A 27,737-nucleotide genomic window follows, 5' to 3' on the forward strand; every position below is an offset into this window, starting at 1 on the left:
GGCATTTGTTAAGCGCTTACTATGAGCAAAGCACTGTTCTAAGTGCTGGGAAGGCTACAAGGTGATCAGGTTGTCCCACATGGGGCTCACAGTCTTAACCCCCATTTTCCAGATGAGGGAACTGAGGCCCAGAGAAGTGAAGTGACTTGCCCACAGTCACACAGCTGGCAAGCGGCGGAGCTGAGATTTGAACCCCTGACTTCTGACTCCCAAGCCCGGACTCTTCCCACTGAGCCACGCTGCTTCCGAAGCAGGATTAGAACTCACGACCTTCTGACTCACGGGCCTGTGCTCTATCCCTTACGCCATGCTGCTCTTCATAGAGAAGCAGCGTGGCTCAGTGGAAAGAGCCCGGGCTTTGGAGTCAAAGGTCATGGGTTCAAACTCCGGCTCCGCCAATTGTCAGCTGCGTGACTTTGGGCAGGTCACTTCACTTCCCTGTGCCTCAGTTACCTCATCTGTAAAATGGGGATTCATTCATTCAATTGTATTTATTGAGTGCTCACTGTGTGCAGAGCACTGGAGTAAGCGCTTGGGAAGTACAAGTTGGCAACATATAGAGATGGCCCCTACCCAACAGTGGGCTCACAGTCTAGAAATGAAGACTGTGAGCCCCCCGAGGGACAACCTGATCATCTTGTAACCTCTCCAGCGCTTAGAACAGTGCTTTGCACATAGTAAGCGCTTAATAAATGCCATTATCGTTATTATTATTATTATTATTATTATTATTATTATTAGTGTTCTGGGTGTGGGCTGGAGAACATCTGTCTGTCCGTCTGTCCTCTGTCTGTCCCAGCAGCCGTCAGTGCCCAGGGACTGGCTGCCCTGAAGCCAGCAGCTTCTCAATGATGGTATTTATTAAGCGCTTACTATGTGCATAGCACTGTTCTAAGCGCTGGGGAGGTTACAAAGTGATCAGGTTGTCCCACATGGGGCTTGCCGTCTTAATCCCATTTTGCAGATGAGGGAACTGAGGCCCAGAGAAGTTAAGTTAATGATGGCATTTATTAAGCGCTTACTATGTGCAAAGCACTGTTCTAAGCGCTGGGGAGGTTACAAGGTGATCAGGTTGTCCCACTGGGGGCTCACCATCTTAATCCCCATTTTACAGATGAGGTAACTGAGGCCCAGAGAATAATAATAATAATAATGATGGCATTTATTAAGTGCTTACTATGTGCAAAGCACTGTTCTAAGCGCTGGGGCGCTTACAAGGTGATCAGGTTGTCCCACTGGGGGCTCACTGTCTTAATCCCCATTTTACAGATGAGGTAACTGAAGCCCAGATAATAATAATAATAATGATGGCATTAATTAAGCACCAACTATGTGCAAAGCACTGTTCTAAGCGCTGGGGAGGTTACAAGGTGATCAGGTTGTCCCACTGGGGGTTCACCATCTTAATCCCCATTTTACAGATGAGGTAACTGAGGACCAGAGAATAATAATAATAATAATGATGGCATTTATTAAGCGCTTACTATGTTCAAAGCACTGTTCTAAGCGCTGGGGAGGTTACAAGGTGATCAGGTTGTCCCATAGGGGGCTCACAGTCTTAATCCCCATTTTACAGATGAGGTAACTGAGGCCCAGAGAAGCACAGTGACTTGCCCAGTCACCCAGCTGACAATTGGTGGAGCTGGGATTTGAACCCATGACCTCGGACTCCAAAGCCCGGGCTCTCTCCACTGAGCCACGCTGCTTCTCCGTGAGGGTGGATAGAAATGAGGCTAGGTGGGGCATTCATTCATTAAATCATATTTACTGAGCGCTTACTGTGTGCAGAGCACTGTACTAAGCACTTGGGAAGTACAAGTCGGCAACATATAGAGAGGGCAGGCTTCAGGCTCCAGTTTCTCCTTCCCCTCCCCACAGCACCTGGATATATGGATATATGTTTGTATGGATTTATTACTTTATTTCATATGTACATGTTTATTCTATTTATTTTATTTTGTTAATATGTTCTGTTTTGTTGTCTGTCTCCCCCTTCTAGCCTGTGAGCCCGCTGTTGGGTAGGGACCATCTCTAGATGTTGCCAACTTGGACTTCCCAAGCGCTTAGTCCAGTGCTCTGCACACAGTAAGTGCTCTTTCCTCACCTAAAATGGGGATAAGAGTGTGAGCCCCATGTGAGACAGGGACCGTGTCCCACCTGATTAACCTGTGTTTAGCACATAGAAGCACTTAACAAGTACCGTAATTATCATTAATTCTTCTTATTAACTCATCTCATTCAACACACATATTCAGTTCACCAAATCTTGTAGGTTCTACCTTCGCAATATCTCTAACTTCCATCCTTTCCTCTCCATCCAAACTGTTATCAGAATAATAATGATTGCCTCTGTTAAGCACTTACTATGTGCCAAGCACTGTTCTAAGCCCTGGGGTAGATACAAGTAATCAGGTTGTCCCACGTGGGACTCACAGTCTTCGTCCCCATTTTACAGATGAGGCAACTGAGGCACAGAGAAGTGAAGTGACTTGCCCAAAGTTACACGGCTGACAAATAATAATAATAATAATGGCATTTATTAAGTGCTTACTTTGTGCAAAGCACTGTTCTAAGCGCTGGGGAAGATTACAAAGTGATCCGGTTGTCCCACGGGGGGCTCACAGTCTTAATCCCCATTTTACAGATGAGGGAACTGAGGCCCAGAGAAGTTAAGTAACTTGCCCAGAGTCACACAGCTGACAATTGGCAGAGCTGGGATTTGAACCCATGACCTCTGACTCCAAAGCCCGCGCTCTTTCCACTGAGCCACGTTGCTTCTCGTGCTTGTCATGCTGATCCAAGCACTTATCCTCTGCTGCTTTGACTTCTGCATCAGCCTCCTCTCTGACCTCCCTGCTTCCTGCCTCCTCCCACTCTAATCCTTATTTGATTCCGCAGCCCAGATTATGTTTCTAAAAAAACCATTCGGTCCATGTCTCCTAACTCCTCAAGAATGAACCTGCGGTGGTTGCCCATTTATTTATTTATTTATTTTGCTTGTACATATCTATTCTATTTATTTTATTTTGTTAGTATGTTTGGTTTTGTTCTCTGTCTCCCCCTTCTAGACTGTGAGCCCACTGTTGGGTAGGGACTGTCTCTATATGTTGCCAATTTGTACTTCCCAAGCGCTTAGTACAGTGCTCTGCACATAGTAAGCACTCAATAAATATGATTGATTGATTGATTGATTGCCCATCCACCTCCACATCAAACAGAAACCTCTTACGATTGGCTTCAAAGCACTCCTCTATCTTACTGCCATCCCTTGTCAATCAATCAATCAATCAATCAATCGTATTTATTGAGCGCTTACTGTGTGCAGAGCACTGTACTAAGCGCTTGGGAAGTACAAGTTGGCAACATATAGAGACAGTCCCCACCCTACAGTGGGCTCCACATCCTCACTCTGGCCTGAAACTCCCACCTGCTCAATATACGTCAGATCAATGCTCTCCCCACCTTTAAAGCTTTACTACTACTAATAATAATAATTATGATGGCATTTGTTAAGCACTTACTATGTGCAAAGCACTATTCTAAGCACTGGGGAGGATACAAGGTGATCAGGTTGTCCCATGTGGGGCTCACAGTCTTAATCCCCATTTTACAGATGAGGTAACTGAGGCACAGAGAAGTGAAGTGACTTGCTCCAAGTCATGCAGCTGACAATTGGTGGAGCGGGGATTTGAACCCATGACTTCTGACTCCAAAGCCCTTGCTCTTTCCACTGAACCACACTGCTTCACATCTTAGTTGAGGCCTTCCCCAACTAAGCCCTCATTTCTCGTTCTCTCTCTCCCTTCTGTGTCACTTGGGCATTTTGATCTGGACCCTTTAAGCACTTGATATTAACCTTACCCTCAGCCCCACCACACTTACATTCATAACCGTAATTTATTTTAATAACTTTCTCCTCATTTAGACTGTGAGCTCCTGGAGGGCCGGGAATATATCTTCCGATTCTGTTGTACTTGCCTAAGCACGTAGTACAATACTGAGTGTAGAGTAAGCACTCAATAGATATCATTGATTGACTAATAAATAATCTATCAATCAATGGTACTTACTGAGTGTTTACTACGTGCAGAGTATTGTACTAAGCACTTGAGAATTATAACAGAATTAGCAGACACATCTCCTGGAGAACACAGAATGAAAGCATTTTGGCACTTTTCATTATGAGAATAAATTACTCATTTTCTGCTTCTTATCCACTCTGACCCTCAGATCTTTTTCTGCTGTAACTGAATCTAGTTAGTCCTTCCCACCTATATTTGTGTTTGCTTTCTGTCTCTACCTGCACTCCCTTACATTTTTCCAGCGTGTCTAAGGTGATTTTGAACGAATTCCCGAGAGTTAGCATGACAACTCAATTCAAAACCATCTGAAAACTTGATGGGTTGAAAAGCCTGGAACTCCTCAGGCTGGAAAAATGGAATAAAAGAGGACCGGATTAAAGTTTACAAATCACGGAAGGTTTAGGCAGGATAAATGTGGAATCATTGGTCACCAAATCCTAACCCATGAGGATGAGGTTTTTAGGAAATAAATTTAAGATAAACACAGAGAAGCACATCTCCTCACAGCTAGGGTAAGCACATGGAATTTCCACAGAAATTGTGGAGCCAGAAGCCATCAGACGGTTCAAGAGTGGTTTGAATCAATTTATGGATAAGATCCTTAAAGAAGAAGCTTAGATAAGAATTAGAGAAGCAGCATGACTTAGTGATAGAGCATTGGCTTGGAAGTCATAAGGATTTAGGTTGTAATGCCAGCTCTGCCGCTCGTCGCCTGTGTGACCTTGGGCAAGTCAATTTACTTCTCTGGACCTCAGGTACCTCAACCGAAATATGGTGATTCAGATTCTGCGCCCTAAGTTGGCACGAACTGTGATTAGCTCTTATCAATCCCAGTGTTTAGTTCAGTGACTGGCACAGAGTGAGTGGCACAAATACCACACACACAAAAATTATTTACCATGAAGTGCCATCAGGACGCAGTTCCTGTAGGTTAATTAGTGGGAAAAGTTAGAAGGCTCCAGAAGGGTTTTGACCTCTTTGTGAAAAAGGTAGGACGGTTTAAAAGGTATTTCTCTAACCATGAAGATAGCTATCAAGGAGAACAATCGCCCTGTTCCTTTAGGCATTTTTGTCTATCATCTATCTATCAATCGTATTTATTGAGCACTTACTGTGTGCAGAGCACTGTACTAAGCGCTTGGGAAGTACAAGTTGGCAACATATAGGGACGGTCCCTACCCAACAGTGGGCTCACAGTCTCAAAGGCAGAGGGACTGGACTAGATCAATCAATCAATCAATTGTATTTATTGAGCGCTTACTGTGTGCAGAGCACTGTACTAAGCGCTTGGGAAGTACAAGTTGGCAACATATAGGGACGGCCCCTACCCAACAGTGGGCTCACAGTCTAGATGGCCCAGAATGACCAGTTCTAGATGAATTATGAGCAGGTTCTAGATTACGTCAAGGAAGTCATCATGGGATGATGGAGTTTCCCATCAGGAATGACAGACAAACCATGGTCCTGATGTTTCAGGACCCACAACCTGCATAGAAAAATTGATTCTAGTGCTAGTGCTTTGCACAGTGTCACTCACACTCTCTCATCCCTACCAGTCATGTTCCTGTTGGGACATGGAATGTAACTAGCGAATAGGCAAACAACCCATGGCAAAGACTAGGCTCTTCCTCTAGTTAGTCAGTCATATTTATTGAATGCTTTCTGTGTGCAGAACACTGTACTAAGCACTTGGGAGAGTACAATATAATATGATGGACTCACGCTCTGCCCACAGTGAACTCAGAGTCTAGACTGTAAGTTCCTTCCACTAGAGTTGGAGAAAAGTTCATGTGACCAGCCACATTGTTGTGGATAATCTCTAGGCTATTGAAACTATTTAGGGCAATAAAACTTCTTTAGAGATGGCCGGAGGCCAGGTTTGTTGATGGAGTCCAACTTTTTTGTAAGGTCTACATTTGATGTGTATGAGTTGTTCCCTGCACACTTCTTCCTAAATCTGACAGGAAAAATCATGTCCATCACGCCCCGCTTTGAAACCGAATTGTAATTTTTCAGTGGTATTTGTTAAGCACTTATTGTGTGTCCAACACTGTTCTGAGCTCTGGGCTAGATACAAGTGAATTAGGTTGGACATAGTCCTTGTCCCACATGAGGCTCATTATCATTAGCGTGTGTCAGTGGAAAGAGCACGGGCTTTGGAGTCAGGGGTCAGGGGTTCGAATTCCGGCTCTGCCAATTTTCAGCTGTGTGACTTTGGGAAAGTCACTTAACTTCTCTGTGCCTCAGTTCCCTCATCTGTAAAAGGGGGATTAAGACTGTGAGCCCCCCGTGGGACAACCTGATCTCCTTGTAACTTTCCCAGCGCTTAGAACAGTGCTTTGCACATAGTAAGCGCTTAATAAATGCCATCATCGTCATCATCATCATCATGAGGCTTGCAGTGTGAGTACGAGGGAAAACAGGAGATCTGAGGTGTGGGGAAGTTAAGTGACTTGTCCAAGGTCACTCAGCAGACAAGTGGCAGAGCCGGGACTAGAACCCAAGTCCTCTGATTCCCAGGCCTGTGCTCTTTCCACCAGGCCACACTGCTTCCATTCTGATCAATTCATCTGGCTTAAAATGTGTCCTTGTCCAAGTCCATCACAAGGAACCACTGTCCTTTGAAATGACTTGGAAGTATATGCCTTAACTTCATCTAGGTTCATTCATTCGTTCAATCGTATTTATTGAGCGCTTACTGTGTGCAGAGCACTGTTCGAAGCACTTGGGAAGTACAAGTTGGCAACATATAGGTTGAGGGAGAAGCAGCGTGGTTCAGTGGAAAGAGCCCGGGCTTTGGAGTCTGAGTTCATGGGTTCAAATCCCAGCTCCACCAATTGTCAGCTGTGTGACTTTGGGCAAGTCACTTCACTTCTCTGTGCCTCAGTGACCTCATCTGTAAAATGGGGATGAAGACTGTGACCCCCTCGTGGGTCAACCTGATCACCTTGCAACCTTCTCAGCACTTTGAACAGTGCTTTGCACTTAGTAAGTGCTTAATAAATGCCATCATTATTATTATCTAGTCCTGCCCTCTTTCTCCTCATCCCCCATCCATCTTGGAAGAATGGCTTCAGTTTGGGTCGTAGGCAGGCCTGCCGAGCGGGCTGGGTTGGGGCAGAGGGTGTCCGAGTCATTCGCAAGGGACAAAGTAAGAGCTCAATAAATACGATTGATGATGATTCATTTCCTTGCTGACATTCAGGCCACTGGCCACTGACAACTAATGGCTCATCCTTGCCATCCTTTGATGAAATCCCTACTAAAAATGTCAGCAGGCGATGGATCGACTTTACTCAGCACCTCCAGCCCAAAGTCTCCTGTCATCATCATCATCCTGTAGGAAGCCAAACGGGAGACCATGAGAGGGCTGAGTAAACTGGCTGAGGACAGCAGCAATAATTGAAGCATTGGTTAAGCACTTGATGTGTGCCAAGCACTGTGCTGAGCCCTGGAGGAGATAGAAGGCAAGCAGATTCAACCCAGACCCTGTCCCACCTGGGGCTTGCAATCTATGAGACTGTCAGAGGCCCCTGGAGGAATAAAGAACCAGCTCTGAATCGGCTCATGCATCAGCATAGCGCTTAGCATAGTGATTGGCACCGGGTAAGTAGCTACTCGATACCATAATCTGCCATTCATGGTAAGGAGGGCAGAGAGAGAGAGGAAAGAAGAAAATGGAGGTTAAACAGGAGAAGGAAGATGGTCTAATCTATTGACATTTCATTTTCCACATTTTGAGGTAGGCTGAAGCTCATTACAAAAACCACCTCCTTCAGAAGGTCTTCCCTGATTGATCTCTCCACTTCCTGCCAGTCTCTCAGCCACCTCGCAATCGGTCAATCAATGTATTGCATTGATTGAGCATGTATGTTGTGCAGAGCACTGTACTAAGCACATGGTAGACTATACTAGAGGTAGAAGAAATGATCCCTGTCCACAGGGCGCTTACAATCTAACAATCCATACCTTTGTTCATTTGTTACTGATTTGTTTCTCCCTATGGGCATTAATTCTATCTGCTTATTTACATTTAGTGATAGTATTTGAGCTTGGTGTGGCCTGCTGTACTAGGCTCTTGGTAAGAACAGAATGAATCTTCCCCTGCCTAATAAGGACATTATACCTAATGAGGGAAACATTAGTAGTGTAATCAAAATAAATAATAAATTATTATTAGAATAAACTGCATTGTACATATTGTATTTCAGAGCACTTATTTAACGATGGTATATTCATTAATTTTGTCTGCTTGTCTCTTTCATTACACTGTGAGTTTCTCGTGGACAGGAAGGACATTTTTACGTTCTTCTGTATCTTTCTTTTTTACCTACTATTGTGCCTTGCAAGTTGCATACCCTTGGTTCATACGGTTATTGATGATGTTGATGGTGATGATGTTGATGTAGGTTCTAATCCTGGCTCTACTCCTTGTCTGCCGTGTGATAATAATAATAATAATGGTATTTGTTAAGCATTTACTATGTGCCAAGCACTGTTCTAAGTGCTGGGGGAATACAAGGTGATCAGGTTTTCACACGTGGGGCTCACAATCTTAATCCCCATTTTACAGATGAGGTAACTGATGCACAGAGAAGTGAAGTGACTTGCCCAAAGTCACACAGCTGACAATTGGCGGAGCCGGGATTTGAACCCATGACGTCTGACTCCAAAGCCTGGGCTCTTTCCACGGAGCCACGGTCTTCTCTGTGCCGTAGGCTCTGCATGTAAAATGATGATTGAATACCTGGTCCCCCTCTCCTCGAGATGTTAGCCCCACATGGAACAGGGACTTGTGTTTTACTGCAGGGTTCAGTACAGTGCTGGGCATATAGTAAGTGCTGAAGAAATATAATTCCAAGAGTGCGTGTTAATAGTGTCCTTCATAGCCCTTCCTTGAGGGCTCCGGTTAGATTCTACACTGTTAGCTCATATTTATGTTGGGGTCCATTTTGACCACCAGTTCATCATCATGGTAACTGTCAGAAAACATCTGGATGGATTCAGGAGTAGCTAATGTTGCCTTGCATGCTTCCTATTGTTTTTTTTAATGGCATTTATTAAGCGCTTACTATGTGCAAAGCACTGTTCTAAGTGCTGGGGAGGTTACAAGGTGATAAAGTTGTACCACGGGGGGCTCACAGTCTTAATCCCCATTTTACAGATGAGGGAACTGAGGCACAGAGAAGTTAAGTGACTTGCCCAAAGTCACATAGCTGACAATTGACAGAGCCGGGATTCGAACCCTCGACCTCTGCCTCCAAAGCCGGGGCTCTTTCCACTGAGCCACGTTGCTTCTCTAAACCCTACTGAGAGAATGGGGCTTTTTACCCTGGCCCTAAGGCTTGTATGTAGAGAAGATAGAAGAGACATCAGATGGCCAATAACCAGAATTTTCTGAGAGCTCCAGTAATGCCAGAGTCTGGGACTTACACTGAAGAAAAGATTCAGTGAAGGAGACAAAGGTAAGGCAAGGACTGGACAAGGGTTTGGTAGCTAGGAAGCCTTTAAGAAAAGCCTCCCTAGAGGCACATGGAGAGAAAATGAGGGCCAGGGATCGTGAAAGGATTTAAGAAGGTTTCTGGGACTTGATAAATATGTTTCATCAATATATTTAGAATTCTGAAAGGCCTCTGATGAGACGTGACACCAGACTTGTTTGAAAAAGCTGGGTAACCATGGAATTGGAGGGAATATTTGGTTACGGGCTTCAGAAAGCTGGCCAAAGAATAGGGATCAATAGCAGAGTGGGAAAAGCATGGGCTTGGGAGTCAGAAGATGTGAATTCTAATCCCTGCTTTGTCATATGTCTACTGTGCGACCTTTGGCTAATCACTTAGCTTCTCTGCACCTCAATTTCCTTACCTGTGAAATGAGGCTTAAATAGTTCTCCCTCCTCTTCAGATTGTGAGCCCCTTTTGGGACAGGGACTCTCTCTGACCTGATCACCCTGTATCTATGCCTGCCAAGCATGTAGTAAGTGCTTAACCAATGCCACAATTATTTATTAATAATATTATTTATTATAATTATCATCATTATTATTATGGATAGGAATGCCCATTTTCCTGCATGGAACAGTGTAAATACCACAGGTATTTGCTGGGGCAGGTTCATGTAGCATCTTCCTGTGTGATCTGGGAGAGGGTGTGAGTAGTGAAATCTCCAGGTTTGGCCTTCTGGGTGGAGGTTGCCTGCCAGGTGGGGGATAAACTTCAGAAAGAGTTCAAAGAGCTGAGCGAGGAGCTGAGAAGTGGCAAGTGAGGGAAGCAACGTGACTAGTGGATAGAGCACAGCTTGGGAGTCAGAGGACTTGACTTTGAATCCCAGCTCCACCACGTGTCTGCTTTGTGACCCTGGGTTAGTCACTTAACTTCTCTGTATCTCGGCTAATGCATCTGTAAAATAGGGATGAAGGCCGTGAGCCACATGTGGGACGTGGACCGTGTCCGACCTGGTTAGCTTGCATCTACCCCAGCACTTAACAAACAGCATAAAAAAATGAGCTTTGGAGTGAGCAAGATATCGCATCATGGCGGGATCAAGAGTTGTTGATCACTGCTCAGGAAAGAGATCTCTGAGTCCGTGTTGAGGGCTCATTTTTGTTTGTTTGTTTTGTTTTAATGGCATTCGTTTAGCTCTTACTATGTGCCGGGCACTGTAGTAAGTACTGAGGTAGATTGTTCAACTCATTGGTTCAGCGTGTGGCTGCAGTCTAAAACGTCAGTCAAAGCAGGACATGCTCAGGAAGGGGATAGAAAATGAAACAAAAAGCCCAGCTTTTCTCCTTTACAAAACCACAATGTGCCGGCACTGGTACACTGTGTGACGTTCTGATCGTCGCACTTCACGAAGGACAGTAACTGGGCTGGAGGAGATTAGCAGAAGGTCGGAAAAACTTCCTCTTCCACATGTGAAGTTTAGGATTCTTCCATCTGGAAAGATGCAGGCCGAGAAGGGGAATGAATAAAGTCTACTGTATATTGAAGGAGGAGGATAGGACAAATACAGATTTTTTTTTTCACTAAATTCTGGAACACCAGTAGGGCTACCACTCCCGGCAGGAGCAAGAGGGACTTAGGCCGCTCCAGTCCATAATGAGCTATTAGTGAGGAGAGAAAGAGGGACGGTGAGTTGGCTGGTAGAGAAGGAAGTGTGTGGGCTGACTGTAGTGAGAGGAAAGTGAAGAGATGTAAAGGGGAGAGGACTGATTGAATGCCTTGAGTCCTGTGTGAGCTATTAAAGGAGAAAGTTAGTAATGTTGAATGGTGCATCTCCATCCAGGAAGGTGGATATTCAGGAGAGCAACCATTACATGGTGCTGCCATGTGTCTTATTGTCGCTGTTGGAGTTAGAATTCCTGGTTGAATGGCCCAGTTGACCCAGTAATCAATCAATCGAAAGTATTTATTGTGTGCTTACCATCAATAGACACATTCCTCACTCTCAAGGACCTTGCAGTTTTACTGGGGACATAGATATTAAAATAAATTACAGGTGAGGGGAGCAACTGAGTCTAGGGATATGCCCTTAAGTGCTATTCTTAGGTGGGGGTAGAGTACTTAAGTGCTTGGAGTGTCAACTTGTACTTCCCAAGTGCTTAGTATAGTGCTCTGCACACAGTAAGCGCTCAATAAATACGATTGAATGAATGAATGAATGGTAGTAAGTGCATAGGGGAGGCAGTAGTGAGAGAAAATAGGGTGAGGGCAATGAGAGCTTAGTCTGGGAAGGCTTCCTGGAGGAGATATTTATTCAATCGTATTTACTGAGTGCCTACTATGTGCCGAGCCCTGTACCAAGTGCTTGGGTGAGTACCATGTAGTAATAATAATAATGGCACTTATTAAGTGCTTACTATGTGCAAAGCACTGTTCTAAGCACTGGGTAGGTTACAAGGTGATCAGGTGGTCCCACAGGGCTCACAGTTTTAATCCCCATTTTACAGATGAGGTAAAAGAGGCCCAGAGAAGTTGCCCAATGTCACACAGCTAACAATTGGCAGTGCCGGGATTTGAACCCGTGACCTCTGACTCCAAAGCCCGGGCTCTTTCCACTGAGCCATATAAGAATAAACAGGCACATTCCCTGGGCACGACGAGCTTACAGTCTAGAGGAAGTTTACAGTCTAAAGGAGATAAGATTTCAGCGAGGTTTTGAAGATGGGATGTGTCTGTTGGAGACGCAGGGGGAGGGAATGTCAGACAGGAGGGAGGGCGTGATCAAGAGGTCGACAGAGGGTGAGGGGAGAACGAGGCACAGCACATTGGCTGGTATTAGAGAAAGAAGTGTGTGGGCTGATTTTAGTGGGAGGAAAGTGAGGAGATGTAAGGGAGAGAGAGCTGATTGAGTGCCTCGAGTCCTATGGTGAGGAGTTTCTGCTGGATAATAAATAGCAATAGCATTGTAAATGGCTATTTATGCTCCTGCATGTTTCCACGGGCTGTATTAGTGACTCCCAGGCATTTCATCTCCATTGTGGGGCAACCAAATGGTCTTGATGATAGGGAGGGTGCGAAGGGCAAACTCATTCATAATCTCCTTTTTCTTTTCTCCTGTCTTTTCACTTTGACTCTTTCACCTCTTTTTTTCCCTCTTCTTGTTTCATTCATGTGTGAGTGTCTACGTGTGTGAGGGGGTGAGTTAGTTATGGAATTTACTACGTCGTCCTTTGTGTCAAACACTGTGCTAAACGCAGGGGGTTCATTAGAAGCTCAGACTCGGTCCCTGTCCGGATCTAAATTGGGGGAAGGCAGGCTCATAGAACAATAAGAGTGAATGACGAACACAACAGGAAAGTACAGATTCAACGGTCCAAAAATAACAAAATCAAATCAGCAGCCAAAATGGTACTTTTTATGGTATCTGTGAAGTGCCAGGCACTGTACTAAGCGCTGGGGTAGGACACAGTCCATTTCCCACCTGGGGCTCACAGTCCTAATCCCTATTTTACAGATGAGAGAATTGAGGCAGAGAGGAGTGAAGTGACTTGTCCAAGGTCACCCAGCAGACAAGTGGTAGAGCTGGGATTAGAACCCAGGTTCTCCAACTCCCAGGCCCGTGCTCTACCCACTAGGCCACGCTGCTTCTCTACAGAGGGTGCAGACCTCAGGATCCTTGCTGCTCAAGGCAACAGTTCTTGGTCACAAGTGGCCACAACTTTCCTGACATTTTAAATGTGGGACCAAAGGTCTGACGAAGCCGGAGACCAGCTTCGGAGACCAGCAGGCTCCAGTGCAACTCAGAGTCCAGTGGCATGGAAACTCTGGTCCACATGATGTGAGCTCCAGCAGTGGGTTGAGGCTTCACGTGTGGCTGAGGGGTTGTGTGTGTGTGTGTGTGTGTGTGTGTGTGTGTGTGTGTGTGTGTGTGTGTGTGAGTGTGTGTGTGTGTGTGTGTGTGTGTGTGTCTATAATTGTGGTTGAGAGTGTGTGAGGGTCATGAGTCCTGCTGGACAGAGCAGCAGTTCTGGCTCCTTGTCCACTCTTGCAACTCCCAAAGACTCCCTGCCACTCCCAAAGACCCCCTACCACTCCCCTGTATCCCCCGACACTCCCATAGACCTCTACCACTCCATGGACTCCCATACACTCCCTGACATTTCCAAAGAACACCTGCCACCCCCATAGACTACCTGCCACTCTCATACACTCCCTGTCACTCCCATACACTCCCTGCCACTCCCATAGAACCCCTGCCACTCCCATAAAACCCCTACCACTCCCAAAGACCCCCTGCCACTCCCAGATACCCCCTGACACTCCCATAGACCCCTACCACTCCATGGACTCCCATACACTCCCTGACATTTCCAAAGAACACATGCCACCCCCATAGACTACCTGCCACTCTCATACACTCCCTGTCACTCCCATACACTCCCTGCCACTCCCATAGAACCCATGCCACTCCCATAAAACCCCTACCACTCCCAAAGACCCCCTGCCACTCCCAAAGACCCCTCCCACTCCCACAGACCATCGCCCACTCTCATACAATCCCTGCCACTCCCATGCACTCCCTGACAGTTCAATATACCCCTGCCACTCTTATAGGACCCTTACCACTCCCATAGATCCCCTGCCACTCCCATAGCTCCCCTCCCACTCCTACAGGCCCCTATCACTCCCATAGGCCCCTGCCACAGATGGAATGGGAATGGGATCCCCCCTGCCTCTAGTGATAGTGGAGCCGGTGTTGGTTGGGCCCTTGACATCGACCTGTGTGGCTGGAGGCAGGAGTGAGGCATGCAACACTACAAGGAGTAGGGTGAAAAGCAGGCAACTGTGTGGAACTAGAGATGGGGGAGTGGTGGGACAAAATAGAGGGCAAGGATGATGGACCACTCTGGATCATCTAGACCCTTCTTTTTTCCCTCACTGGCCTGTGGCCCACCCAAGTCCTCGACAGGGAAGTCCAACCCTGTCCACAGTTGGCCTGTTGGAGCTCTCATGACCAAGGAGGAGCAGGGGGGGGAACTGCTCAAACAAAAAACAGAAAGGAACTGGAGTGGGAAGGGCAGGGTTGAGCCAGGAGGAAGGGACAGGGTGCAGGAGGAGGAGATGCAGCAGCGGAAATAGTGCTTCGGAAACTGGGGTGTGGCATGGCCTCAGAGAGACCAAACAAGTCACTGGAGTTTGGAAGGTTGGATTGCTCCCACTCAGCAGGCTCAGAAAATTTCCAGGATGTCAGACCCCAGGCGGGTCTGCTGAAGGTGGGGAATTACGGTGGGAAGGCAGGGTGGTCTAGTGGTAAGAGCAGGGGCTTGAGAGCCAAAAGACCTGGGTTCTAATCCCTGTTCTGCCACTTACCTGCTGTGTGAACTTAGGCAAGTTCCTTAACTTCTTCATCTCCCATTTTTCTCAGCTGTAAAATAGGGGATTCAAAACCCGTCCTCCTTCCTACTTAGACTCTGAGTCTCACATGGAGCAGGGGCCTGGACCTGACCTGACTAATTTGCCCCACTGCAGCACTTAGGACATTGTTCAACATATACAAAGTATTTAACAAGTACCATTAAAAATAATTTAAAAAACGCCCTGCCCCATGTCACTGGTGCAGCACGAAAGGGCTGCCTGAAACCTTCCCCTGCCTGAAACCTTCCAGAGCTTGGAATCCTGGGCTTGACAGAGCTGTGAAAGTTCATTCATAGCATCTTCCTGCCTCCCAGACAGGGTTTCTGTCTAAGAGTCCTTCACTCTTCCTTGTTCAGCCACCTCTAAATTTAAAGGTCCCTTCACTAGTGGAAAGCTTTTTCCCTAGGGGAAAATCTAGGCAGAGGATTAGTCCTGATCCCTGATGAACTGGAGCCAGGAACCCCAGGTTTACCCAGCCTGAGCTTCCACCCTCCTGGGGAGCAGCCCTGCTCTCCCCTATTATTCATTCATTCGTATTTATTGAGTGCTTACTGTGTGCCGAGCACTGGACTAAGCTCACTGTGGCATTTGTTATGTGCCAAGCACTGGGGTAGATTCAAAACAATCAGGACAGACACAGTCCCTATTCCACTTGGTACTCACAGTCTAAGTAGGAGGGAGAACAAGTATTGAATCCCCATTTTGCAGATGTGGAGACTGAGGCACAGAGAAGGTAAGTGACTTGCCCAAGGTCATCCAGTCATCCAATCAGGGATTTGAACTTAGGTCTTCTGCCTCCCAGGCTTCTATTCTTTCCACTAGGGCACTGTGTTTCCCTCCTGCTCTTCCCTCCTGTTCTCTCCTTCTCCTCTCCCCTTCTGCTCTTCCCTACCTCTCTCCTCTTCTGCACACCCTTCCTGCGCTCCACTCCTGTTTTTCCTCCTGCCCTCCACTCTTGTTATTTCCTCTGCCCTCCTCTCCTGTTTTTCCTCCTGCCCCCCTCTCCTGTTTTTCCTCCTGCCCTCCACTCCTGTTCTTTCCCCCTGCTCTCCTCTCCTGTTCTGTCCTCCTGCTTTCTTCTCTTGTTCTTTCCTCCTGCTCTCTTCACCAGCCTGTCCTCCTGTTCACATCTCCTCATCTTCCTTCCTCCTCTCCTCTCCTATTTGGTCCTGCTCTTCTCTCCTGTTCTTTCCTCCTGCTCTCTTCTCCTCTCCTATTTGGTCCTGCTCTTCTCTCCTGTTCTTTCCCCCTGCTCTCTTCTCCTGTTCTTTCCTCCTGCTCTCCTCTCCTGTTTTGTCCTCCTGCTCCCCTCTTCTGTTCTTTCCTCTGCTCTCCGCTCTTGTTCTTTCCCTTGACTCTGCTGCCCGGATTATCTTTCTACAGAAATGTTCTAGGCATGTCATCCCCCTCCTAAAAAATCTCCACTGTTTTCCTATCAACCTCTATATCAAGTAAAAACTCCTCACTATTGGCTTCATACTTCTCCATCACCTCGCCCCCTCCTACCTCACCTCCCTTCTCACCTTCTACAGCTCAGCCTGCGTACTCTGCTCCTCCCCTCTCCTATGGCCCCAATTCCCTCCCTCTGCTCTACCCCCCATCCCTCCCCACAACACTTGTGTTTATATATGTACCTATTTATAATTCTATTTATTTCATTAATGATATGTATATAATCTACAATTTTATTTATTTATATTGATGCTGTCGATACCAGTTTACTTGTTTCCCCCCTTCTAGACCGTGAGCCCGCTGTGAGCAGGGATTGTCTCTATTTGCTGCTGAATTGTACTTTCCAAGCATTTAGTACAGTGCTCTCTCTGCACACAGTAAGCTCTCAGTAAATACGATTGACTGAATTTTGTCCTCCTGCTCACTTCTTCTTTTCTTTCCCCCGCTCTCCTCTCTTGTTCGGTCCTCCTGTTCTCATCTCCTGTTCTTTCCTCCTGCTCTCCTCTCCTGTTCTTTCCCTCTGCTCTCCCTTCCCGAATCCAACCAGCACTGACCATCCTCGCCTTGGCTTTCCTGGATCTCTGGGCTGCTGAATGGATGGCAGGACGTGGCCCTGCCCGACTCTCCTGGCAGGGCAGTCTCTCGGTGTCTCTGTCTTCTGGAGCAAGCCAGCCTCACAACATCAGGGAGGGGGTGAAGGGCCTCCGGGAGAGGGAAGGGGGAGTCTTGCAGAGGGCAGCGTCCGGGGAGGTGAGCATTGTCAGGGAAGCCTGCAGCTGCCTGCCGTGGTGTGAATAGTTTCACAGCTCACCGAAGAGACGACTGAATTTAATTCGCAATGAATGGGGAGCTCCCCTCCGCCTCTCCGGGCCCACCCCCACCAACAACACCCCTCGCCCCTGGTATAGATGACATTTTCATTGCAAACTAACAAGGGGAGAAATCCAATTACATCACAAAAGAGTTCCCTAATAGGCCATTCAGCTGAGAGAGAGAGAGAGAGAGAGAGAGAGAGAGAGAGAGAGAGAGGAGTGTGTATTAGTGTGTAGGGGTTGAGGGATGGAATGGGCTCCCATCCTGAGTGTGGAAGAAGGAGCCTCCAGAGATAAGCTAGAAACAATGTGGAGAGCATTCAGCCGTGAGGAGCGAACTGTCACACTTCTCCCCCAATCTCAGGTTAAAGTCAGTCTGATGTTGAGGAGGGGAAGACGGGGAGAGGAAGGTCACGGGCTCTGACAACGTTTTAAAAGAATAAGAATAAGTCTCGGATCATCCCGGGGAGATGCCTGGGATTCTCCAAGGTGTCCCGATTCTCTTCCACCCACAAACCACCAAGATTCCTGGGATGGGGTTGGGTGATGAGATTGGGCCTCCTTTCCTGCAGCCCTGTCATCTCCCCAAAACAGGTGGCCCTGCCAGTAGGGAACAAATCCCAGCAGAAGCATATGAAACCTGCACCAGGGTGCTCTCAACTGGGACCCAGTCTTCCTCCAGAGATCACCGCCCCTTGTCCTCTAGTCTGTAAGCTCCTTGTGCACAGGGATTGTGTCTCCCTACTCTATTGCACTGTACTTTCCCGCCAAAAGCATAAAATAGGTACCATTGATCGATTGCTAAATTGACAGTTTGATTGCCAGGACTGCCCTCCCACCTCTCTCATCCCTCAGAACAGCCCCCAAGTTCTACTGCAAACCTCAGACCTCTTCAGAGCACAGCTTGTAGGGAAAGTGCTTACCAACCTTGTTCTACTGTAATCTCCCAAGAGCTTAGTACAGTGCTCTGCACATGGTAAATGCTCAAAAAACGCGATTTCTTGATTGATGCAGGAGGAAGAAGTCCATCTCTCAGTCTGTTCTCTTGACCTGTCCATCTTCCTCTCTTAAACCCCACTCTCTTCCTCCTCCCGGCCCCTCCTGCCCCCACTGTGGTGATGGATGGGATGGTAGAGTGACAGCCCCATGTCAGGAGTCTCTAATTCAGGCTCAGCAAGAGGTTGGGAGGGAGGGGGAATGTATGTGTGTGACAGAGAGAGAAAATGGCAGAGAGAAAGAGACAGAATGAGAGGGTGACTGAGATTGGAGGAAGGAAGGGAGGGAAAAGACTGGATGAGCAGGAGGAGGATTCTGAGAATTAGAGGTGAAAGATTGGGCAGGTCCGGAAGGCTCAGCTTCATTGCTAAAAGGTGGCTAGTGGAACCGGGAGAAACAGCCCACAGTCATGGGGAAACGGGCCCATTGACTCATGGATTTCTAGCGCTGTTGAATTATTCACCTCGGCCATTCTCTCCTTCCTTTCTACAGAACCACGTAGCAGTTGGAGAGAGTGGTTTTAAAGGCACTTTCCCTGGGTCTACCCTAGATGGGTTTTCTCCTGCTCAGAATGCAGGTTTGTCAAGAATCAGGGGCCCAGATCTAGTGCTGAGGGAATAGATGGGTGGGTAATGGAGGGGCAACATGGCTTAGTGAAGCAGTGTGGCTTAGTGGAAAGAGCACGAGTTTGGAAGTCAGAGGTCATGGGTTCTAATCCCGGCTCCACTACTTATCAGCTGTCTGACTTTGGGCAAGTCACTTAGCTTCTCTGTGGCTCAGTTACCTCATCTGTAAAATGGGGATCAAGACTGTGAGTCCCACTTGGGACAACCTGATTACCTTGTATCTCCCCAGTGTTTAGAACAGTGCTTGGCACTTAGTAAGCACTTAACAAATATCATTATTATTATTATTAATAACAATAATAATAATTGTGATATCTGTTGTGTTTACTGTGTGCCCAGCACTGTACTAAGAGCTGGGGTGGATACCGTAAAATCAGGTTGAACATAGTCCCTGTCCCACGTAGGGTTCACAGTCTCAATCCCCATTTTACAGAAGAGGTAAATGAGGCACAGAGAAGTCAAGTGACTTGCCCAAGGTCACACAGCAGAAAAGTGGCAGAGCCGGGATTAAATCCCATGATATTCTGGCTCCCAAGACCACACTCTATTCACTGTGCCATGCTGCTTCTCCAGGGAAAGAGCATGGGCCTGGAATTCTGAGGACCTAGATTCTAAACCAGGCTCAGCCATTTGCTTGCATTGTGGCAATTCGTTAATCTATCCGGGCCTCGGTTGTCTCATCTGTAAATTGGGGATTCAATTCCTGCTCCCACTCCTTAGACTGTGAGCTCTGCATTGGACAGGGACTGTGTCCAGCCTGCTTATCTTGTCTCTTCCCCTATTAAGTGAGCACTTAATAAAATGTAATTATTTTTATTATAATTATTGCTATTAGGTTGTTAGGAGAGGAAGAAGGAGTACATTGGTATGTGAACCTGTGTGATAATTCATTCATTCATTCAACAGTATTTATTGAGCGCTTACCTTGTGCAGAGCACTGAACTAAGCGCTTGGGAAGTCCAAGTTGGCAACATATAGAGAAAGTTCCTACCCAATAATGGGCTCACAGTCTAGAAGGGGGAAACAGACAACAAAACAAAACATGTGGACAGGTGTCAAGTCATCAGAACAAATAGAAATGAAGCTAAATGCACATCATTAACAAAATAAATAGAGTAATACATCTGTACAAACATATATACAGGTGCTGTGGAGGGGAAGGAGGTAGGGCGGGGGCGACGGGGAGGAGGAGAGGAAAAAATATGTGTGGTGGAGCAAGAGTGAGGGCGAGAGAGGGAACGTATCTGGAAAGTACCTCCTAGGTGCTTGAAATTATATGAAAGAAGTAAAAAATGTCACCCCTGCCCTTGAAGAGCATATAGTCTAAGATGTGAGACAGGAGGCACAGATAAATCCTTGAGAAGCAGTATGGCTCAGTGGAAAGAGCACGGGCTTTGGAGTCAGAGGTCATGGGTTCAAATCCCAGCTCTGCCAATTGTCAGCTGTGTGACTCTGGGCAAGTTGTTTCACTTCTCTGGGCCTCAGTTACCTCATCTATAAAATGGGGATTAAGACTCTGAGCCCCCAGTGGGACAACCTGATCACCTTCTAACCTCCCCAGTGCTTAGAACAGCGCTTTGCGCATAGTAAGTGCTTAATAAATGCCATCATTAATTAATTAATTAATCCAGAGGATGATCTAAAAAATCTAGACCTAGAGGGCAGAAGCAACAATAATAAACAATCACCTAAGTACACGAATGATGAGGTGACTGGTAATAACAATAATGGTGATGATGGCATTTCTTAAGCACTTACTATGTGCAAAGCACTGTTCTAAGCTCTGGGGAGGTTACTAGGTGATCAGGTTGACCCACAGGGGGCTCACAGTCTTCATCCCCATTTTCCAGATGAGGTCACTGAGGTACAGAGAAGTGAAGTGACTTGCCCAAAGTCACCCAGCTGACAATTGGCGGAGCAGGGATGCGAACCCACGACCTCTGACTCCAAAGCCCGGGTTCTTTTCCACTGAGCCACCCTGCTTCCGACTGATGGGATGGCATGATTATGGAGGTGGGTGGGGAGAGGGTGGGGAGGGAAAGAGATTCATTGTGAGTGTGCCCGGCTTGTGTGGGTGTGAGAAAGGCTGACTGTGGGAAAGAGAAAGACTGGGGGGGGTCCCTGCATTTGGAGATTAAGGGTGGCTGAGATGGTGTGCCTGGGGACATGAGGAGAGAATGCCACTTGGGCCGTGCCAACAAAGGAGGAGAAAATGAACTCAATGAAGCCTTCAGGAGGCGGGCAGAGAGAGGGTAGCACTAACAAAACCTCAAGCTGCAGACTGGACAGAGTGGCAGTTTGACTACCCCTCTGTGTCGAGGAACCAACGCAGACTCTGGGTTCACACTCCTCCATGAGCTGTGGCCATGCTCCCATCAAGTCCTGCTTAATAATAATAATATAATTATTATTAAGCGCTTACTATGTGCAAAGCACTGTTCTAAGCAGTGGGGAGGCTACAAGGTGATCAGGTTGACACACGGGGGGCTCACGGTTTTGTTTGGTTGTCTGTCTCCCCCTTCTAGACTGTGAGCCCGTTGTTGGGTAGGGACTGTCTCTATATGTTGCTGACTTGTACTTCCCAAGCGCTTAGTACAGTGCTCTGCACACAGTAAGCGCTCAATTAATATGATTGAATGAATTGAATGAATCCCCATTTTGCAGATGAGGGAACTGAGGCCCAGAGAAGTGAAGTGACTTGCCCAAAGTCACACAGCTGACAATTGGCAGAGCTGGGATTTGAACCCGGGACCTCTGACTCCAAAGCCTGGGCTCTTTCCCCTGAGCCATGCTGCTTCCCATAGCTGCTTAGCGTTAACACTAACAGTTAGTCAGTGTCTCCCCTAATGGATAGATCATGGGGCTTCGGAGTAAGAAGGTCGTGGGTTCTAATGTTGGCTCCACCACTTGTCTTCTATGTAACCTTGGGCAAGTCACGTCACTTTTCTGGATCTCAGTTGCCTGATCTGTAAAATGGGGATTGAGACTGTGGGCCCCATGTGGGACAGGGACTGTGTCAACCCAATTTGCTTGTATCTACCCCAGTGCTTAGTATAGTACCTGGCACATAGTAAGCGCTTAAAATATGCCACGATTGTTAGTATCACGTCTGGAACACAGCCACCAGTGAAATGATGTTCACGGCTCACACCTTCCCCCATCCTAAGAATAGTAATAATAATGGCATTTGTTAAGCATTTCAGCTGTGTGACTTCACACAAGTCACTTAACTTCTCTGTGCCTCAGTTCCCTTATCTGTAAAATGGGGATTAAGACTGTGAGCCCCACGTGGGACAATGTGATCACCTTGTATTCTCCCCAGCACTTAGAACACTGCTTTGCACAAAGCAAGCACTTAACAAATGCCATTATTATTATTATTATGTGCCAGGCAGTGTACTAAGTGCTGGGCTAGATACCAGCAAATTGGGTTGAACACAGTCCCTGTCCCACGTACTCTTAATCCCCATTTTACAGATGAGGGAATTGAGGCCCAGAGAAGGGAAGTGACTTGCCCAAGGTCGTACAGCAGACAAATTTCTGAGTCAGGATTAGAACCCAGGTCCTTCTGACCCCCAGGCCTGTGCTATAGCCAGTAGACCATGCTGTCCTAGAAAGCTGGAACGTGGCAGGGAACCAAAACAGGGCTCCAAGGTCGACTCTTGAAGGAGGCCACAAGCAGCTTGGGTGGATGAAATGCTCTAGACTGTAAGCTCATTGTTGGTGGGGAATATGTCTACCAACTCTGTTATATTGTACTCTCCAAGAGCTTAGTACAGTGCTCTGCACACAGTAAGCGCTCAATAAATGCAATCAATTGATTGAAAGCCACCCTGTGCCCGGTTTCCAATGGTGCAGATGGGCACTTGGACCCATGGTCCCAAGGAGCCGGTTAAGTCCGTCAGTCAATCATATTTATTGAGTGCTTACTGTGTGCAGAGCACTGTTCTAAGCACTAGGGAGTGTACGGTATAACAATAGACACATTCCCTGCCCGCCACAAGCTTACAGTCTAGACATTAATATAAATACATCATTTGCAGATAGGTATATAAGTGCTGTGGGGCTGGGAGAGGGGATGGATGAAGGAAGCAAGTCAGGATGACGCAGAAGGGAGTGGGAGAAGAGGCAAGGAGGACTTCGTCAGGGAAGGCTTCTTGGAGGAGATGGGTCTTCATTCATTCATTCATTCGATCGTATTTATTGAGTGTTTACTGTGTGCAGAGCACTAGCACTGTATTAAGCGCTTGGGAAGTACAAGTTGGCAACATATAGAGACGGTCCCTACCCAGCAACCGGCTCACAGAGTAAGGCTTTGAAGGGATGAATCTGAGGCCAAGTCATCTCAGAAGTGGGCCCAGTGAATACACAGCAGCCAAGGCCCACGGGAACAGTTTCCTGGCATTGTGGTGTGGAAGGAGCCTCAGGCTTGGCATCGGCAGGCTGGCATTGCCACTTGCACCATTCTTGAGCTCCAAAGCATACCGAGTCCAATCTATCTACTACAAATGGCAAATGGGTCTGGTGGATTAGGTATCTCTTTCTATACTGTGTTTGTTAAGTGCCTTCTAAGTGCCAGGCACTGTACTAAGCACTGGGGTAGATACAAGCTAATCAAGTTGGACACGGTCCATGTCCCACAGCGGGCTCACCATCCGAATCCCCATTTTCCAGATGAGGTAACTGAGGCCCAGAGAAGTGAAGTGACTTGCCCAAGATCACACAACAGGGGAGCGGCAGAGTGGGATTAGTACCAGGCCCGGGCTCTATCCACTAGGCCACGCTGCTTCTCTATGCGTGCAGTGTTGTATGAAGGGGTTGGAGAGAAGGAGAGATGAAGAGAGAAAAGGGGAAATTAATGAGATTCCGAGGCAGGGGGGAGCACCCAAAAGCAAGCACGCATTCTCCCTCTCTCTCTCTCTCTCCCCTTTTTAGTGGCTCGGTCAGGCTCAGAGAGGTTAGACTTCCCTCTCGGGAAAGAACAGTGGTTCCCCGTGAAAAGCATTACCCCCTTCACCCTCCGGCCTCCCTTGCTGCAGGTGAATTAGCATTCGTTTCGTTCTGCCCGGGGTGAGCAAATCGCTGCTTCAAAGCCGTCGGCAGTCAAGGGAGGCCCACACATTACGCCCTTTTGTGTCTTTCTTCCCCTGCCGATTGACTGAGCTAATTGAACTCTCCTCTTCAGGAATGAATGAATAGGGTCCCCCTGGGCCGGGCCATAGAGCAGGGTGGTGAGGGAGGGGGAGAGGGACCGGCGGGAGGGCGAGGGGGAAGGGGCCCAGTTGGAGAGGACTGGACAGTGGGTCAGGAAACGGCCTGCCCACAGGCCGAGAGTTCCCACTCCCTAGTTTCTGCTGGGTCCCTTCGACTCTCTCCCCGGCCCCGGCTCTCTTTCGAGAAACACTGTGGCCTAGTGGGTAGAACACGAGCCTGGAAACCAGAGGGACCTGTTGCTTGTCTGCTGTGGGACCTTGGGTGACTCACTTAACTTCTCTGGGCCTCAGTTCCCTCATCGGTAAAACAATAATAATAATAATTCTGGTATTTGTTAAGCGCTTACTATGTGCCAGGCACGATTCTAAGCGCTGGGTTAGATACAAGGTAATCAGGTTGGCCCACGTGGGGCTCACAGTCTCAATCCCCATTTTGCAGTTGAGGGAACTGAGGGCCAGAGAGTGAAGTGACTTCCCCAAGGTCACACAGCAGACAAGTGGCAGAGCCTGGATTGGGATTCAGACTGTGAGCCCTATTTGGGACCGGGACTGTGTCCAACCCGATTATCTTATATCTATCTAGCGCTCAGAACAGTGCCTGGCACTTATTATTACTATTATTATGCCGTAATCTGTATCTTCAGATTGGCTTAGACGTCAGCATTTCCTACCTTCTGCTGCCGTGGCTCAGGGGAAGGATTCGGAGACTTGCGGATGCCAAGATTTAGCCCAGAAGGATGACGAGCAAGGAAAGGAAGGGAGGGCTGGGGCCCGGAAGGGCGGTAGGACGAATGGGGCTGGAATCACTGCTCTCCTCCCTTGTCTGCTCGGCTATAAGCTTGTTGTGGGCTCGGACCTTGTCTACCAACTCTGTTGTGTTGTGCTCTCCCAAGATCTTAGTTCAGTGGTCTCTGCATATGGTAAACACTCAATAAATACCATTGAGCAATGGATTGGGAACAGCCTAGGCACACTCCAATCTTGATGCCCTGCAACAGACACCCAATGTGGCTCTCAAAAGGCTGCTGGATGAATGGCCACTGTCTGTCTGGAGTCAAGTCAGGGGAGCAGAGCAATCAGTCCTGTCTTCTTTTCTGATTCGAGGACTCTGGGTCATTCAGGAAGCTGGGGGACATTGTTCGCTAACGCTAACCCATCATCACCATCCCCTCCTCTGCCTGGGAGTGGAGGTGGGGGAAGGGAGGGAAGGGATGATCTCAATTCTCCCCATTTAGTAATCGAGGGAGAGGAGGTCTGTCCAAGCCCGGGCATGAGTCACCCTAAGCTAAACATCAGGCCAGCATCCAGCCCAGAGTCCAGCTCAAGGCCACCACCATCAGAATCTCTCATCATCATCATAATGATGATATTTGTTAAGCGCTTACTGTGTGCTAAGCACTGTTCAAAGCGCTGGGGTAGATACAAGGTAATCAGGTTGTCCCACGTGGTGCTCAGAGTCTTAATCCCCATTTTCCAGATAACTGAGGCAAAGAGAAGCTAAGTGACTTGCCCAGTCACACAGCTGATAAGTGCCAGAGCCGGGATTCGAACCCACATCCTCTGACTCCCAAACTCATGCTTTTTCCACTAAACCACGCTGCTTCTCTGATTAATCTCATCAGATTAATGTCTGAAACTCGGCCCTTGTCAGGTGGTGGGGAAGGGAAAAATGCTAGTAATTATAGGGGAATTGTTAAACACTGTGTGCCAGAGACTGAACGAACCTCTGGGTGAATGCAAGCAAATTGGGTTATATACTATCCCTGTCCCATGTTCATTCAATTGCATTTATTGAGCACTTCTTGGGAACAAAACGTGGTACTAAGAATTTAGAAACAGACACATTCCATCCCCACAATCAATCAATCAATCAATCGTATTTATTGAACACCTACTGTGTGCAGAGCACTGTACTAAGCGCTTGGGAAGTACAAGTTGGCAACATATAGAGACAGTCCCTACCCAACAGTGGGCTTACAGTCTAGAAATCAGACTCACAGTCTTAATATCCATTTTATAGATGAGGTAACAGAGGCACGGAGAAGTGAAGTGACTTACCCAAGTTCACACAGCAGGCAATTAGTGGAGCCAGTGAAGGTTCAAGCAGAGGAGCCACTCTGCCCTGGCTCCAGTTCAGGCTATACTATGGCCTCAAGGCTTGAGAATTTTGACTGGGACCATCCTGGCTTTGGAACCCAAGCTGTTGGCATCTGGGAAGATTTGTCTCAGGTTGGCTACCAGGCCGGGTGGGGTCCACTTAGTACATTGGGGTGGGAGCACGCTTTGGGAGAAAGGAGGCAAATTAGAGACCTGGCCCAATCGACCCTAATAATAATCATCATCATCATAATAATAATGTATTGTGAGCCCACAGTTGGGTAGGGACCATCTCTATATGTTGCCAACTTGTACTTCCCAAGCGCTTAGTACAGTGCTCTGCACACAGTAAGCGCTCAATAAATACGATTGAATGAATGAATGAATAATAATAAGGATGATGATGGCATTTGTTAGGCGCTTACTATATGACCAGCATTGTTCGAAGCACTGACAATGATAATAGTAATGGTATTTGCTAAACACTTACTATGTGTCAAGCACTGTTCTAAGCACTGGGGTAGATACAAGATAATCAGGTTGTTCCACGTGGGGCTCACAGTCTTAATCCCCATTTTCCAGATGAGGCAACTGAGTCACAAAGAATAGAAGTGAGCCCACTAGACTGTGAGCCCACTGCTGGGTAGGGAGCGTCTCTATATGTTGCCAACTTGTACTTCCCAAGCGCTTAGTACTCTGCACAGAGTAAGTGCTCAATAAATACGGTTGAATAAGTGACTTACCCAAGGTCACACAGCAGACAAGTGGCAAATCCGTGATTAGAACCCACGACCTCTGATTCCCAAGTCGGTGCTTTTTCCACTAAGCCACGCTGCTTCTTGATCCGGACTCTAGACTGTAAGCTCGTTGTGGGCAGGGAACGGGTCTACCAACTGTTAAACTGTACTCTCCCAAGTGCTCGATCCAGGTAATGATTGTGGTATTTGTTGAGTGCTTACTATGTGCCAAGCATTGTTCTAAGCGCTGGGGTAGATACAAGGTAATCAGGTTGGACACCGTCTGTGTCTTAATATCATTTTCCAGATGAGGTGACTGAGGCCCAGAGAAGGGAAGTGACTTGTCCAAGGCCGCACAGCGGACAAGCGGCAGAACTGGGATTAGAACCCATGACCTTCTGACAGGCCTGTGTTATGTCCATTAGGCCATGCACACAGTAAGCACTCAATAAATACCACTGATTGACTGGAGAAAAGACAAGGGCAGAGTAGACAAAAAGCAGAAGCCAGTTTGGGGGTGGCCTCCTCCAAAAATGGGCACAAATATCACCCCTGTTCCCAAACGCATCTGTATTGATTTATCCACATGCATCGCAGATCCAGTAGCTCCACAGACTGAATGTCGGGTGTCTCTAGACTGTAAGCTTCTTGTGGGCAGGGAACATGTTTGCCAACTCTGCTAGATTGTGCTCTCCCAAGTGCTTAGTACGGTGCTCTGCACACAGAAAGCGCTCAACAAATACGATCGATCGATTGCTGAAAACAGGAACTATGTCTATCTTGTAGCAGAGGCAAAACGCCTCTGTAACAAAATATATTTGTTGTCGAGTTGTCATGTCTTCGGAGTTAGCCTGGGATGTGTGTGT

This window comes from Tachyglossus aculeatus, chromosome 3 (assembly GCF_015852505.1).
Source record: "Tachyglossus aculeatus isolate mTacAcu1 chromosome 3, mTacAcu1.pri, whole genome shotgun sequence".
Taxonomy (NCBI): domain Eukaryota; kingdom Metazoa; phylum Chordata; class Mammalia; order Monotremata; family Tachyglossidae; genus Tachyglossus; species Tachyglossus aculeatus.